A 17859-nucleotide genomic window follows, 5' to 3' on the forward strand; every position below is an offset into this window, starting at 1 on the left:
TAAAATATTTTAAGATAAATTAATGGTTCAAAACATATCAACCAATAAAAATTAATGGTTCCAATTCTTTGCAATTAATCCAGCAACAAATGGCTTGTGTGAAAATAATTAATTAGCTAACCATTGATTAATTAGTCTTGTGATTAATCACTTACCACATTCCATCAATCATGTAGCTCTAAGTAACTGATTTATCTGAGGTATAATTTAGAAAATGATCAAACATGAGTTTTAAAAATAATAAACTGTTTGATTACTCTTTTATCTTTTTTCTCCCCCTTATTCATACCTGTGAGCATCACCCAATACAGTAAACACAACACTCCTACTAATGAAGCTTAAATCAGCATACAGGTGTAAAATCCAAGCCAAGCAAATCACAGGCCGATCTTAACTCCAAAATATTCCCTGAAAAAATTGAAAGAAACAAACACTGAAGTGATTCTTATCAAACAAAATATAGTGGGTACAATAACTAATGAGAAACTCCAAAAAATCCATCCTTAAGAATTTTTTTATATATATATAAAGATTTATCTCAATTTTAAACTCTGACTAATGAGAGCAAGGTGATTTTCAATTTATATATCTTTAATATTACAGTTTCCTAACTTCATTTGCAGAGCTTCTAGAATCTTCTAATTGAATATCAAGTCATTTTTGGTAAAACTTTATATGTTATGCATTATTTTCTCTACCCTTACACTATATGAGCTCAGGCCATTTGTTTAACCTTGTAACCACACCAAAAAAAAATATGAAACAACATTTTTCATTTCTAAAATCCCTGCAGATTACAATAGAAGCTTATCATTATTTATCCTGACTACTGTCAGGCTTGCATCAGTTAAATATGACAACTTCCAATATACTAAGCCTATGTAGGAATCACCTTGTATACACTTAGTTCAAATTACAGCATAAAATTATGTAATACAAACAATCTTCATACATATATACAAATATTGCAAATAAATTAATCTATTTCTTCATTTATATTTTTTCGTGTTACCTAAGAAGCATTTTTTTTACTTTTATAACAAACAAAATATGTACACAAAAAATAACAAAAATCTAGTACTTAATTGTGAATGCTGTAATTTCTTTTGTTGTCAAAGACTTAAAGTGTTGAGAAATGCTAACCCAAATTTTCACTGGGCTGTTTATTTTTTTTCCCAAATTATTTATTAATTTCAAATATATACTTTAGAGCACAAACAATAATAAACACAAAGCATACAATGTCCTATAATTATTACAATTTAACTGGTTTTCTAACCAAACATTGTGCATTAAAACAATTTCCTTAGCTGGTTAAACTAAACTTAGTGATAGCAGATTTGAATCTACGTTCCGATAAACTTAAAAGCCATCCTGTAAACGAGATGGCATAAAACATAAAACAGAAGATTAAATATTGGTTATCAATAATGTAATAGCAAATACCAAAGACAGAGAGAGAGAGAATTATTGACATTTTTGAAAGACTGCATGTAAGAGAACAGAGCTTTATGGGATAGCTTGGTAACTGTAACATTATGTTATGTATTAGGAAAATCTGCATGTCTGAAAGTTGTATTCAATCTCAGTCAATCAAATACAAGTGAAAAGACGATCTAAGATGAGCAATTTGGAACAAACAAGTGCCATCACGTGATACAGAAATGTGAACACTAAGACGTTACAAATTAAAATATTTTACTTTCGAAATTCAGAAATTAAAACTATATTACACAATAGAAACATCTGATTAACTTTATACTTATACTATTAGATCTACATCTATTTTGATTATTACCACATCTTTATGGAATTTTATAGCTCAATGAAAATAATACATTAGCAACACGAGAGAATTATCTCCCACCTATCACGACTGACTCTCCTTATATATAATTATTGTATTTGGAATGATCTCTTTCAAAACACAACCAGTATTAATAAAACACCAACTGAGACTCTAAACATGGCATACAAATATAAGATGTTTTTTTTTGGTAATTTCAATCCTTAGGTAATGCTCAAAACTTTTACCAAGTGCTTTTTATATTAAATAAATTAATTCTGTCCAGGTAATTAATTATTAACACTCACTTGATGTCATCAAGAGGTTGTTCTTTATATATTGCTGAAAACAAAGCCCAGTTGTTCATTAACCATTTCCGAGGAACTTTTTCATCTGAAGAATCACATTCACCCTAAAATACGTCAAAGTAAATTATCAACATAACTATTATTTTACTGATACAAGAAGTGAAATATCTCCAAGCATAATGACAACTGATAAAAATATGTTAAAGTGCACTTTACTGGAAAATAATATTAATAACAAACTACAGTGGAGCGCCGTTAAGCCGCGGTATTTGGGGGGTCAACCTGCTTAACTGCGGCTTAAACCTTTGTGACTGAAAAGCCGAAGTCGCCAACAGCTCCGCCGAGGAGCCTCATCCGGGCCATTGCGTGATCATTATAATATTAATGTTTAGACTATTCAGATACATTTGACAAGTGCCGTTTTAACACAAAGGACCAATGCATTGCGATGGTTCACTTTTCCCAGTAAAATTTCGTCTTCCCGTGTTACATGCGGGCCGCCATGTCAATATGATATGCTCACTATTAATTCAGAAACTGAAGTGATTTCTATTGGGTTTGTGGCCAATATTTATACAATTGCATAAAAATATCAGATTATCGAATTAAAAATAATACTTTAATTATTGATCACTTTTTTCATGGATTTACCGCGGATTAACTTTAATGTATGGAGAGGTGTGATTTGGTAAAAATGGCGGCCTCCATATAGCTGACATAGAGAGCGTATAAGGTAGATTAACGGTCAATTTCTATTGTAATATGTTTTATTTTATTTCCCAAATTAAAGCAAATCCTTTTTAAATATCCCCTTGAAGTTATAAAGACAAGGAGAGTGTGAGAAACTTTAAAAAGCCAGGTAGTAGATTTAATACATCAAATATTTTGGTACAAGACTTGCTACAGTGGCTTAAGCGATTTCGCTTAATGGCGCTCCACTGTACAGGAAAAACCCTATCACACAAATTCTTCACGTTCATGACCAGAACAATGCTTTTGACATGAAAAATTGTACTTTCTCAATACTTTATCAACATCAAGCACACTTGGAAAGAAGAATCCAATAAGTTAACTGACCTCATGTAAAGGAATGGCAGCTTTATCATTGATAAGCTTGGTTATTCCTGAAAAAATAGGAGAAAAACACAGTATAAATATATAAGGCATGAAATATTTATATATGAAAATATTTAATAAAACAATGTAAAGAGTGATTGCAATGACTTTTATTCATTACTATATATCATATAATATATTGGAACCACGTATCCTATGTAACAAACCCAAGCACGCATGTCAAGTACTTCAGGGTTGCCAGTGACTAAGTTTGTTTTTTTTTCTAGTACTTTAGGATCCCTATAACTATGTTATTATTTACCAAATTTTCTTTTTCTTACTTTGATGAAATAAGGTTTCATTATACTCTTCTGTTGAACCATTGAAAACAGGATTCAAAATTAAAGCTTACAGAGAAATAAAAGAAACTTATTGGATTGCTAATCTAAATACTGTTCAACCTTTTGAACTTAATCTAGAACCTGGAATCGATGATCTTCCAAATAAAGAAGCACACACACCTCCAATACTGGGTCTTAGAGCAGAATTAACTGACTTCTTTTCAAACTGTTTATTATCAATATGTATTGCATCACAACACATAACGTCATGTTTTTGCCTGTTACAATGCTAACTATATAGGACTGACCTAAACATTAGGGAAAGTTGCTTACGTTCTACATAAAATACAGAGTGGACCATAACTGAAATTATTTGATTTAACTGTGCATTGGTTTCCATTTCTGTGTGATTGTATCAGGAATAACCAGGGTTACAGGGATTTTATTCATTTCTATTAAGACATCTGGAACTTGCATGTTTTCTAACACCATAATTATACTGTTCTCTAATGTCTTTAGACAGTGGTTCTAAGTACAGGCAGTAAAACCATAAAATTAAAAGAAGAGTATGGGAAAATGCCAAGCTGAAACTTTGAAGAAAATAGAAAACCTAGCATTCAGAGAGGGAAAAACATATTTGTTCATTCTATTTCATATTTATCAGTTTCTCATTTCACTGCACATTGGTAATTTCATTACTGTTAGTATTAGGGTTGAAAAAATAGTAGATAAAATATAGTTTTGCCAGAAAAATAGCTTTGAAAAGAAGTATTTTTTTACTTTTAAGCATGGAAACTGATTCATTTAAGGCTTTGGAAATTCACAGATAGATTTTTATGGGAAATATTTTAATAGAAATATTGATTACTTGTGTACAATACAGCTATGGCTACTGAAAGCTTAACAAATTTCATAAATGAATGTGTCATAAATTTAGAATTATAGTAAAAATTAGTACTTACAGCTCCACATGAGCAGGTGTTTCCCTATTGGACTGACCCCATACACATAGGGTGTTAATATTATTTATCACTATTAATTTTTATATTTATGAATATTATTCAGCACTATTAAATTTTAGGACTAAAACTTAATCCAGTTGAAACTTACCAAATATTATCAAGTGTTAATAAGCAAAGTTAGCCAACTGATCAATCAGTACATTCTAGTAATTGCAGCTTCCTGTTTTCTGTGAATTACATACTTCTAGTCAGTTTGCTATACAAAATTAGATTCATTAACTGTTCACATCATGTGATAAATAACAGAACTTCTAGTACACACTAACAGTCTTATGTCAAACTACATTAAAAAATACAAGTCTCTAAATTTAAATTGTAAAGCTTAATATGACAGAAAAGTTCAGGTGAACGTCCATCTTGGGATTTTATATATACACGAGAAAATAAATCAACAGCTGGTCAGTGCGAGGTCAAAACTAAATATAATGATAACAAGTATGAATCATACCCAAAGGGTATTTTAAGATGCAGATATTTAAATATCAGCCCTAAAATACACACTAACTTTTAATTAACAGATTTCTTAACATTATTTCTACTAAATATTTGAAGGATATCTGTGCTAGATGTCCCTAATTTAGACTAGAGGGAAGGCAGCTAGTCATCACTGCCCACTATTAACTCTTGAGCTACTCTTTTACTAATGGATAGACTGTTATACTATAATGCCCCACTTGAAAATGTTTGGTGTGACAGGAATTTAAATCTGCAACCCTGTGATTCAAGTGCCCTGTCCATCTGACCATGCTGGATTATATAATTTAAGGATATATAAGTAAACGAAAAAAGTAAGCTACCCAAGTTTCAGATTATCATTTGTGATTACGTTTAGCTCATGTTTCTATCTTAAATATAAATTTTAGTACCTTACTGTTCGTGTTAGGAAATCCTAACATGATATAGAAAAGTTACATCTTACAACCTTTGTTTTGTTACTTTTCAAAATTTAGAAGTTAAAACTGATTGGCCAAAAAATAAAAGTGAACTAAAACTAAACTTATTGACATAGACTCTTCATAAAAGCGTTTAATTAATTTTTGTGTACATGGTAGGCAGTTGTGTACAGAGCACTTTGAATCACCCACAGCAAGAGTAAACATAATTTATGAAACTTAATTTGTACTCAAAACTGAAATTTGTATCACCACTTGTATATGATGGTACTTTGTGTAAAACTTTATTACAAGTAAACATAATGAACTACCTTTTAGAATAGTTGGAAGACTTACAGAAATTATTACAAAAGTCAATAAAGTTTGCTTTGTTTGTAAACTTTTTTATACCTTTAGCACCTCTCAGAAAAAGCTAACTACAACATTTTAATTATTATAAACTCATCATAAAATGTTATCATTTTAAAATGCAAGGAAAACATATAAGCATGATACATAAAAGAATTTCATATTTTATACAACTAATTGAAAACATTCAGTTTTCTCTTCCAGATTATCTAATGACTCACTTCATAATAAAGAAATTTATTTTCAAAAAGTATAAATTTTGCTTACGAGTTTTTTTCAGTAATTCTGATGTATAGTAAATTATGCAGAAAGGAAACTAAATACAACAAATCTCATATAGCATTATTTCTACCAGGTTCCTTGACCAACTGGTAAATAAATCAATCTTGAACAGTTAACATATTCCCTTTTCTCTCATGGTTTGACTAACAGTTACATATTAGGTTGTATTTCAGAACGGCTGCTATGGGTATTAACACTTTTATTATTATAAAACATTAAATTCTGATCTATTAAATTTTATTCAATGTTCAGCCAATTCCAACTACCACCAGTAAATCTGAAGAAACAAAAGTAATCATAACTACTATTTAATCCTGAGCACTTTAGAAAGTAGACCTTTGTTTTTAGAAGAAAACATTCACAGAAAAAAAAAGTTCACCTTTCAAAAGTGGTCACACTATATGGTTATTATTTTGCGTCAAGTCTTCTTGAACCCACGTGTTTTTTTTTTAAATCATGAAAACTGTATGAATAGTGTATTTCAGTTTCTACTCATATACTCGCCTAATATTTACATAGGAAACTTTAAAACATGCATGTACAACAATACTGATTAATTCTTGTGAATTATTCAGCTAGATAAGCTATAAAACTATCTAAACAATAAATGTGTAACACAGTTGGTCATCTCTGGGGCTTAATCTTAAAGAAGATTTGTGCATCTATACAGCAACACAAGGGGATATCTGTGCCCACCCACCACAAGTATTAAAACCAGGTTTCTAGTACTATAAGCCTGCAGATATAAAGAAATATAACAATTACAAAAGGTGTAATGCATATCACATGAAAGTTAGTGAATGCATTAGTTCTCTTTCTATTGTAAATGTAAGATATGAAGGGCTTTAAATACAAAGTACAAGTGAAAACACCTATGATCTCTCTTTCTCTAAACAGACAGTCATGTCATACAATAATTTTCATGCACCTTACTGGTAACACAGAGTAGTGGATTCATCTACGATGTCAACATTTTCAAATAAACTCACATCCTTTCCAATAATAAAAAAGTCCAAGAGTTGGAGCTAAGTGACACTGATTAGCTATTTTCTCTCTAGTTTGTCACTTCAAAATAGTTCTCAAGCAGATTTTCACTATATTAATAAATAACCAGCATATCATTTACAAAAAATGTATAGTTAGTGCTTAACAACACATTTTGAACTTTTGTTTTACTTAAAAAGTAAAGGATACTCTGAATCTGAAGTGAAAAAACACATTTTCAACAAATGTAATTTACATACATATCCTATTTTTAATAATCTGATCAAGCTGGTATTGGGTATAGTCAAACATGATGTAGTCTAATGCAATGTATAACCACATGGTGTTTGTGCTATATAAAAAAAACAGTTTGTAAACTACTAAATTTATTTGAGAATTTTAATGTTACTGATGTTTAAAATTTCCAAGTTTAGACTAATAAAATCTACCATTACATAACTAAGATAAAAATCATCAAATGGAATTTACTTTAGGTGTCTCAATTTATTTATACACCAGTTTGAATCACTGGTCTCAAGTTTTATAGCTGTAAAAACTCTGATAACAACTGTCATGACAGACAAAACCTATTTACCGATTGAACCGAAAAACTGATAATTGTACACTATTAATCACATGAATAAGTCATTTGATAAAATTCACTGTTTAATTGCAGATATCCTGAAAAACACAGAACCCTGGAATGAAAAGCATGGGTTTTGTAACTGACCCCTTACTACAAGTCCATAAGTTCACGATACATCTACCATTCAGGAGGAAAGGAAACCCTTTCAATCTTCTCAATAATCTAAAAATAATTACAATATTACTTTATAATGCAACTGTTTGCAAAATCAACTGCTACATCTGCACTTGTATGGATGCCTAATTAAACAAGGAGAGACATGGTGTTTGTGCTATATAAAAAAAAAACAGTTTGTAAACTACTAAGTATTTTTGAGAATTTTAATGTTACTGATGTTTAAAGTTTCCGTATAAAACTCCCAGATACTAAGTAGGGAAACAAATATAAACAAACGCAAAATCAAAGAAGCTCTACTTATATGGTAACTGAAACCAAAATTAACCAACATAAAGGAACACCTTTATACCTCTACTAATTAATAACCTAACATCCAACTGCAACGTTCCCTACAATCACGTGCCCGATTATACTCTCGTCCCTAAGGCATGTGTACAGCAACGGTCAGTTGCAAACTCTCTTTGTTTACCTAAAGATGACCTCGGAAGGTCAAAACGTTGTTCTTTGCTTATTCATATTAACACTTTTATTAATCTGCCGTACTTCAGTTCATAGTCTCAAAATTGTTTATTTTAAAATTAAGGAATAAAATTTAATTTCGTCGTACCTGAACATGCGAAAAACACATTAGACCTTACTATGCAAAGATCGCTCTTCTTCAAGTGCTCACCTTCTTCAGGTTTTTCAATATACAGTAGTACCTCGGTTCTCGAACTTAATCCGTTCCAGAAGGCTGTTCGAAAACCGAATCAATTTTTCCCATAAGAAATACTGTAAACTAAATTAATCCGTTACAGACCTCTAAAATTACGCATTATGAAGCCTTTTAAGTAAAAATATTGCTTATTTATACCTGTATAATAATATTTACATGCATAAAGTCAACCACAAGTTACTATGTTACCGTCGATGGACGGTAGATTACATGCCATCTGGACGAGAGCAACATAAGTGAAGTGAGCCAGATGTTGGCTCGGGAACGGAGTACACTGGCGGCTGGCGAACTGATTTAAAATATACTTTTGCTGGATAACCTATGACTGAAGAACCGGCCCTTTTCAGGATCAGGTGAGAATGTGGACCTACAGATCCGATGCCAGGAGATTTTACTGTGGGGGGAAACGGGAGTACCCCAAGAAAACCCACTTTCACGGCCTGGGCGACGAAAAATCTACCCAAACCGTGCCCAGAAGTAGCTGGGAAGAAAACAAAAAAAAACAACAACAAAAAACTGATGAACTGTGACGGTGGTATACATGGAAACTGTTAGCTGCGCTCTTGTAGATCAGGTAGTAACTTCGTCATGAACTTGTTTTCACACTTGAAGCCCATTGGTGGAAGTGAAAAACGTGGTCTAGGAGGTGGTTGTTCTTCGCTGGTCTGTGATCCTTTGTTTCTTCTTGTGATTTTGGTTTGAGTTTTCTGCGTCGAGTCTGGCTGGTTGTTGAATTCTGTGGAACTGGGATTGAAGTCTGACATGATCTGTCCTTTTTCTTTCTTGGACTGCTGAAACTTGGCGTGTTGCTAACAGAGGGAGTTGACGTCTTCTGGGTTGAGTTATCTGTATCTGTCTTAGTGTTTCTTCTAGTTAGATCTGGACTCGGCGGTATTTTTGTAGTTTCTCGTTGGAAGTTGTTCGTTCGTTGTTTATGATGTTTGGGTGCTTTGTTTGACCAAGTGTTGAATGGTCGTCGATAATAACAGCCGTCACGTAAAATACAGTCAGCACTGTACTTCGACGTTGTCACTAACTTCATGAAATACGTAGGAAGGTTAGTGTTCTTAGAAAAAATTAGATGAACAGCATATACATTGGCTTGGATTTGAGGTTCTATGGCTTGTTTGATTTCTTCTGGTTGTATTGATGGGTCGACGCCCCTGAGGAATACTGAATAAAGACTGACTGGACTTTTAGTGGGGGAACAACTTACGTTAAATTCAGTGTTCCATGACTGGCACAGATAAATTTGGTCTGCGGTAGTGGCGAGTTGGATGAGAATTCCGCCCCGGTGTAAGATTCGGGTTCTGGACGGTTCAATGGTTGCCCCTGGCTTGGCTTGGGCGATCAACGTGGCGTGAGGTTCGACGGTAGACCGTCGACGATTACAAGCGGTACTAACAGCCTGACTTTTCGTCTTAAAAAGCATGTTGGCAGAGATATCAGCACGTCTGACTTGCTCAGTGACTAGCTCTGGACTGGACCTCCCAACCGAATGTGTGTAGAGGAATACTTCGTGGGTATTTACGTTAAATTATCATTTCGTTCGACATTTGGAGAACGAAAAATAACCAGGGGCGGTCAGAAACTATTGTTTCTCTTCACCCCACACAAGGCAAGAATAAATTACTCAACTGAACACAATTAGGTGAATTGGAATGGCTTGTTAGTTATTTTTCATGAACGATGGTCATGAATGACCTTGAAGTTGACAGATTATTATGTTTAATTGAAAAAGAGCGTCGAGAAAAGCTGAGACTCGTGCCGTGCCGGCCTGCCGGAGAGAACGATTTGTTTGTTTTTGTTTTGTTTTTTGGAATTTCGCACAAAGCTACTCGAGGGCTATCTGCACTAGCCGTCCCTAATTTAGCAGTGTAAGACTAGAGGGAAGGCAGCTAGTCATCACCACCCACCGCCAACTCTTGGGCTACTCTTTTATCAACGAATAGTGGGATTGATCGAAACGCTCCCACGGCTGGGAGGGCGAGCGTGTTTGGCCTTAACGCGCTTGGCCATGCCGGGCCCCGGAGAGAACAAAGGACGATGGGAAAGGTTCAGCACAACATTTACAAGCGTCCGAAGAATTGGGTGGTGATAATAAAGTTGACGTGGAGTGAGCAGATAGATGCAAACACAGTACGCCGACATGATTAGGTCTTGTGACTGGAATGTATTGGACTTTAAACAGTTAGAATTTGGATACTTAAAAATTTAAATACTAAAGTGACGTACCTCTTTTCAGGGCTGGGATCTGTAGATCCTACGAAACGGAACTTTTGCTGTGGGGGGGGGGGGAACGGGAGTACCCCGAGAAAATCCACTTTTACGATCAGGACTCCGAATATAGGCCTTGGTCGTGCCCGGAAGAGGAGCTGTAAGGAAAAAAAAATACACAGATTAATAACAAGAGACATACAGTAGCACTTACAATTATAAAGCAAATGACAATAATAAAACCACAAAGGGGTAGTAACTAGGATGCGTTTCGAACTAGGGAGACGACTATTCTGAAGGACTTGGCCGATCATCTGCGTCGCGTTGGTTGAATTTTGGCTTGAGCATAGGAGAAATGATGAAATTCTTGTTTCTAGGCAGCATGTTTTTAATCGGGGAGTCCAGCAGTGTTAACTTGCTGGAGGCTCTCGTGATGCGTATATCTTCAGGATACTGGGTTTTTTGATGAATCATTTCTGTCTTAGTTTGAGAAACCGCGTCTACTGTTTGGATATTGTCAGTCGAGGTAGAGGATTCACAAGTTTTAGACTCTTCAGTGATGGTTTGTGTGCTGTGGGATATTTTGTTATCGAAATCCGTTTGGTATACTTGTCTGATGTTTGATTTTCGGTTTGCGGGGTGGCTGTGGGTGAAGTGGATATTCCGCTAGGTTATAGTACAGGTGTAGGTTTGCTTAGGAGTTTTAGGTTTTGTTGGGTGGCGTCGGGGGTGTTCGGCACTAAAATGGAATATGTGGTAGTAGCAGCCATTCCGTAGAATGGTATCAGCAATAGGTTTACTGGGTGTTACAATTTTCATGAAGTTAGTAGCTTGACGGGAGAATTTTGAATAAATACGGTTCACGGCATATAACACTGACTGGGTTTGATTTTCAATGGCGCACTTAATTTCAAACGGTTAAATGGAATGGTGTACTCATCTTAGGAAAACTGTGAACAGGCTAGTAGGGCTTTTCGTGGGTGCACAACTAATTTTCATAGGGGTATTCCATGGCTTGCAAAGGTAGGACAAGTCTTTGGGCGTAGACGGCTGGAATAGGATTCCCCCTCTGCGGAAAATACGCGTTTTAGACGGATCAATGGAAGCGCCAGGCTTGGCCTGCGCAATAAATGTGGCTACTTGAAGAGGCGGTAGACCGTCGACGATTACCGGCGGGACAGTTGGCGGGATCGGCACAGCAGGACCTGGAAATGACAGCGTCATTATAGCAAGACTAATGTAAAAACACGTCTGACTAGCACGGAGTCAAAGCTGGGAATCATCACGAAATTGCCAGATTATTGTATTTAATTGAGGAGCGTGGGGAAGAGCCGAGAAGCGGTTCTGCCGGCTGGAGAGACAACGAAAGACGACGAGGAAGGTTCAGCACAACACTCACAAGCGTCCGAAGAATTATGTAGTGAGAATATAGTTGACGTGGAGTGAGCAGATAGATGCAAACACAGTACGCCGACATGATTAGGTCTTGTGACTGGAATGTATTGGACTTTAAACGCTTAAAATTTTGGATACTTAAAATTTAGATACTAAAGTGACGTACCTCTTTTTAGGGCTGGGATCTATAAATCCTACGAAACGAACTTTTGCTGTGGGAGGAAACGGGAGTACCCCGAGAAAACCCACTTTCACGACCAGGGCGCCGAATATAGGCCCTGGTCGTGCCCGAAAGAGGAGCTGTAAGGAAAGAAATTACACAGATTAATAACAAGAGATATACAGTAACACTTTCAATTACAAAGCAAATGATAATAATAAAACATAGAGGTAGTAACTAGGATGCGTTACAAACTAAAATGACGACTGTTTTGAAGGACTTGGCGGATCTCCTGTGACGCATGGGTCGAATTTTTGGTTGGGCGAGGGAGAAATGGTGAAATACTTTCTTCTAAACGGATTGTTTTTAAACTGGATATCATCCAGTGTAAGCTTGCTGGATGTTCCCGTGATGCGTATTTCTTCAGGATACTGGGTTGTTTGATGAATCATTTCGGTCTTAGTTTGAGAAACCGCGTCTGCTGTTTGGATTTTGTCAGTCGAGGCAGAGGATTCACAAGTTTTAGATTCTTCAGTAATGGTTTGTGTGCTCTGGGATACTTTGTCATCGAAATCCGTTTGTGTATACTTATCTGATGTTTCCGAATGTGTGTGCTAAACTAAACTAAACTAACGTGGCAGGGGTTCAGTTTAGAGAGAGAGAAATCAGAAGAGTTCTCTCCCCAACCGGGGTGTTCAGGAACTTTGTAGTTCCTCTTCGTCCCCTTACATGATAAATGTTTTAAAATATCCGTGGAATTTTTACTTTATTTTTAACATTTCAAAAAATGGAGTGGTGTATTTGTGAGTGAGAGGAAGGACGGGAGAACTGGACGAAAGCAGCGAAAGTGAAGTGAGCCAGACCTTGGCTCGAGGACGGAGTACACTGGCGGCTGGCGAATTGATTTTTGAAATTTACTGTGATTGATTAGATACCCTTGACTGGGTAAACGGCCCTTTTCAGAATGAGGCTGGGACCTACAGGTCCGATGCCAGGGATTTTGCTGTGGGGGGAAACGGGAGTACCCCGAGAAAACCCACTTTCACGGCCTGGGCGCCGAATAATCTACCCAGACCGTGCCCGGAAGTAGCTGGGTAGAAAGAGAAACAAAACAAACAAAGAAGAAGAAGAAAACAAAAACTGATGAACTATGTTGGTGGTATACGTGGAAACTGTTAGCTGCAGTCTTGTAGATAGGGTGGTAACTTCATCATGAACTTGTTTCCACATTTGAAGCCCATTGGTGCAAGTGAGAAACGTGGTCTTGGTGGTGGAACTACTGGCTGTTCTTCGGTGAGTTGTTCTTCGCTGGTCTGTGATGCTTTGTTTCTTCTCGAGATTTTGGTTTGAGTTTTCTGCGTGGAGGTAGATTGTTTTTCAGTTTGTGCTGTCACGTCGATGGTTATCTTCGTAATGGTTTGAGTCTGGCTGGTTGTTGAATTCTGTGGAACTGGGATTGAAGTCTGGCATGAACTGTCCTTTTTCTTTCTTGAACTACTGGAACTTGGCGTGTTACTAACAATGGGAGTTGTCGTCTTCTGAGTCGGGTAGTCTGAATCCGTCTTCATGTTTCTTCTAATACGGTCTGGACTCGGCGGTATTTTGGTAGTTTCATGTTGGAAGATTTCCGTTGGTTGTTTTCGATATCTGGGTGCTTTGTTTGACCAAGTGTTGAATGGTCGTCGATGCGGGCGTTCGGCTCTAAAGTGAAATATGTGATAATAACAGCCGTCTCGTAAAATACAGTCGGCACTGTACTTCGACGTTGTCACTATCTTCATGAAGTGTGTGGGGTGATTACTGTTCTTAGAATAAATTCGATGAACTGCATATACCTTGGCTTGTATTTGGGGTTCTATGGTTTGTCTAATTTCTTCTGGTTGAATTGATAGGTCGACGCCCTGAGGAATACAGAATAAAGATTGACTGGACTTTTAGTAGGGGAACAACTTACTTTAAATTCAGTGTTCCATGGCTGGCACATGTATTATCAAAGTACATAAAATGTGAAAATTAGAAACTTACTAAGTTTTGTAAGGAAAAGTGAATGAAAAATAGTATTTTTAGCTGTAATGATAAAAATTAAAAACAAGTGTGTGAGTAGAAGAGTAAAAACTAACGAGTTAAACCAAATCAAAATTGAGGACTATAAACTGATAAGTTACTCCAAAATGGCAAAGAAAATTTTAAGTAAAGAAAAGAATCAGAATATATAAACAAGTGCCTAAGGCACTCATTTTCAATGTCCAAAAATCAAGATACATGAATTTACATAGGAACCTTATGTTTTCCTTTTTGAAATGAATTAAGATGAACAAATCTACTATCAGTTTCTAATCTCTTGGTTTTTTTAGGACTACAAAGAGATGAGAATAAAAAAGCATACTGTTTTAATAGCCATTCTTTGTTCAAAATTTTCTGGTCCCAAGAATTTCATAGATGAGCAAATAACTTTGAGTCACGTGTTTGTTGACAGCATAAGAGAAAACACAAGAAGAAAAACTTTACTATTACAGGGTTAAATCTATCTACATTGAAAACCTGTTTTACATAGTTGGTAAGGCTCATAATCATGTAAATATTCTTATATAGAAGACCATACCTTTGATGCTGTTGAACCTTTGGGTATAACGTTTGGATAGACATTAACTGGCTTCAAGTGTCTAATCAGATCCTGTATCTCTGACAATGAAGAATGCATTGAATAACATACCCAATAAAAAGTTTGTCCAAATTTGTACTTAATATTCTGGACAGCAACATGATGAGCATACCACATGGCACAAAGCTTGACTGTTAGTACCTTCAGCTAGGTTTAAGTAACACATATCATGATGCATGAAATTATTTTCAAGAATAGCAACTCTAACTGGCTGTAAAATAGTTTTTAAATTTCTCTATTTAAAGAAAATACAAAATATTATACTGCAGTATTAACTTACTGTAGTTAATCCAACTGTGAAAGAGTATTATCCATGACTTCAGAAAATAGTTTTTTTAACAAAATAAAATACAGACTGAAAACTAGTTATAGATATTCAATCAATGTTCATGACATAAGCTAGACATGAGTTAAGCACCATATTATTTCATTGTGGCATAAACCTTTTAAATTCAGTGAAGTAAAAACTGAACAACACAAAATAAAAATGAAATTATAATTCAAACTGGCAATCTATATTCTTACCTAGTTTTATTCATTATAAGTACCAAGAGACAGGCACTTTGAAAACTGATCTACAGTTGATTCTGCCAGTATTTTAAATAACACCTGTCATTTCACTTGTATTATTGAAAAAAACAACAACCTGTAGATGAAATTATTAAGTAAAATATATAAATGTTCAAAAACTGTACTAAGTTTACAACACACTTTTTAGATAAGTCTAATATATAATGAGAGTATGCAAGACCAACTGCAAAATAATACTGAATTCTGTTAAAACTAACAATGTCTGAGCTAAAAAATGAATGAACTGGACACAAAGTTTGATACACAATGTAAAGTTTTAACTTAAACCTAAACATGATACAGGTACTTGTGCTATCTGCTGGACACTCACCTTTACATGAATTGTGAATTGATTGGGTTGATTCTGTTCCCTCAGGAATTATTTCCAAGCTGATTGAGTCACTCAAAATAATATTCTAGACTGTCTAAATCTCACATTACTTACTTAAATTGATAATACATGATTTACTCAAAACAATTACTACTATCCACATGATTGGACATTCTTATTTGAACATAAGGGATGTTGCAACCTTGAGATATTACTTGATTTACCACTGGAAGGCATTATTGTTAACCTTCATGCTCGTGGTGCAGTTTTATAGTCATGCATCACATAGGCAGACCAGGTGTAATCTTCAAAAGAATCACAAAGAACACAATCAACATAAAGACTTCCTTGACCATCTCTTAGACAAAAGGTGTTTCAGAATTCTAAACTAAAATAAGATAGTAGAAAATGCATGGTATGTCTGCCTAATACATGCTAGATAGTTCATGTTCAGCTTTAGTTATGAATCATAAGATTCTCTTGGATGTGAAATTGTTGCTCATCCTCAGCTTGACTAATTATCACAAAGTATTTAGCTACAACAATGTTACACTAAGAGCATGTCAATCAATATTCAGAGAGTTATTAGACTTACAAAGAAATTAGACCAGACAGTGTTGGAATCATGTACAACTTACCTAAAATTAACAAACTAGATTGCTGTATAACATTTAACATATCTACATAAATTAGATGAATCAATGCTACAAACCAACAAACCTTTTTTTCATTATAGATTAATTCAAGAACAAATAAACCTATCATGCATATTTGGGCAATATGCTTAATTTTGCATTATAATGTAATTTTGGCATTTTGAGGATGAAGCTATAGACTCTATCACTTTTGAACAGTCATGAAATGGATAATGGCTATGCTGAATACCATATGCTGTTACTTTAGTAATGCATTCAGCAATTAACAAGTTAACGAGGGTGCAGAATGTAGCTATGTAACAGGAGTAGCCACAACATCATTATGTATGTTTGATTCAGTATTAACATACATCGTCAAAGCTGGCCACAACTTGTGAAATATTTGGTTTATGATTGAAAATATCATAAAATAGCAAGGGTATTCAACATATTATAATCTTTGTAAGTAAGAATGTACAAAGAGTATATTCTCGTTACCAGGTAGATTTCTATTTTTGATCTAAATAGAGGTTGTTTGTCTTTTTTTTTTTATTGATGCTGTGGTTGTGTTACCATACAGAAGACCAAGAAGAGTAAATTATGAGTAAATGAATACATAAAATGATGTATGTCCTGAGTCACACTTGTTTTAACAAGACCCTTGCAGTTTATTTTAGTTAATGTGATGACTGTGAAAAGTATGTTGATGGACTTCAATATTCAGATTGCTGATGGTAACCAAGGGTCTGACACTAGTATTATGAACATTTTTGAAGATGGTCTTCATACTCATAACCATTTTCATCCAGGTGATTTTAATGATTCATTGGTTAAAAAAAAATGTTTTGACAGAAAATGCTTAATGTGGAACCATATTGTATTTAACAACACAATCACTGCCTACAATAAAAACAGAATGTTTGCCACATACTCCAATTAACCAATTGGAGAAAATGTAGTGTTCTACATTTAAGAAAAACTCCAGAATTTTTAAGGGGCACAATAAAAGATAACATGTCCTATATCAAAAATACACAAAGATTTCCCTTTATTAACTTCTTAACTCTCCAGGGCATATTTCTAAAGATATTTATATACAACCTACAGAATTTCTACCATGTGAAATCAGCTGCTAATGAGACTTTTTACATAATATTGAAGATTGCAGGCTATCCTGGCAACAACAATCTATTTTTATATCATTCTTTTTGAAATACATCAAGTTATGTAGTGTATTATATTAAAGCTAGCAAAGCATGTTAATAATTATGGATCTTTATAGATATTTCTCTTAATTGAAGGTGGATTTCCCTTATGAAGAAGTTTCTAAAATCATTCCATCAATACTTTGTTGTCTGCCATTTTCATGAAGACCTTTCATTTATCTAAAA

General features: G+C 34.7%; 1 protein-coding gene and 1 long non-coding RNA gene across 3 annotated transcripts in view; one reads left to right on the plus strand and one right to left on the minus strand.

The window, feature by feature from the left end:
- The window catches only part of LOC143250479 (cyclin-Q-like), a 477792-nt gene that overhangs the window by 180613 nt on the left and 279320 nt on the right, over positions 1-17859 (plus strand). The window lies entirely within an intron of this gene.
- Positions 2107-8296, minus strand: LOC143250473 (uncharacterized). The gene is made up of 3 exons (XR_013028204.1): positions 8133-8296; positions 3172-3218; positions 2107-2198 (listed from the first exon to the last, which is right to left on the minus strand). It is a non-coding gene; the product is annotated as an uncharacterized LOC143250473 (long non-coding RNA).

This window comes from Tachypleus tridentatus, chromosome 5 (assembly GCF_004210375.1).
Source record: "Tachypleus tridentatus isolate NWPU-2018 chromosome 5, ASM421037v1, whole genome shotgun sequence".
NCBI lineage: Eukaryota > Metazoa > Arthropoda > Merostomata > Xiphosura > Limulidae > Tachypleus > Tachypleus tridentatus.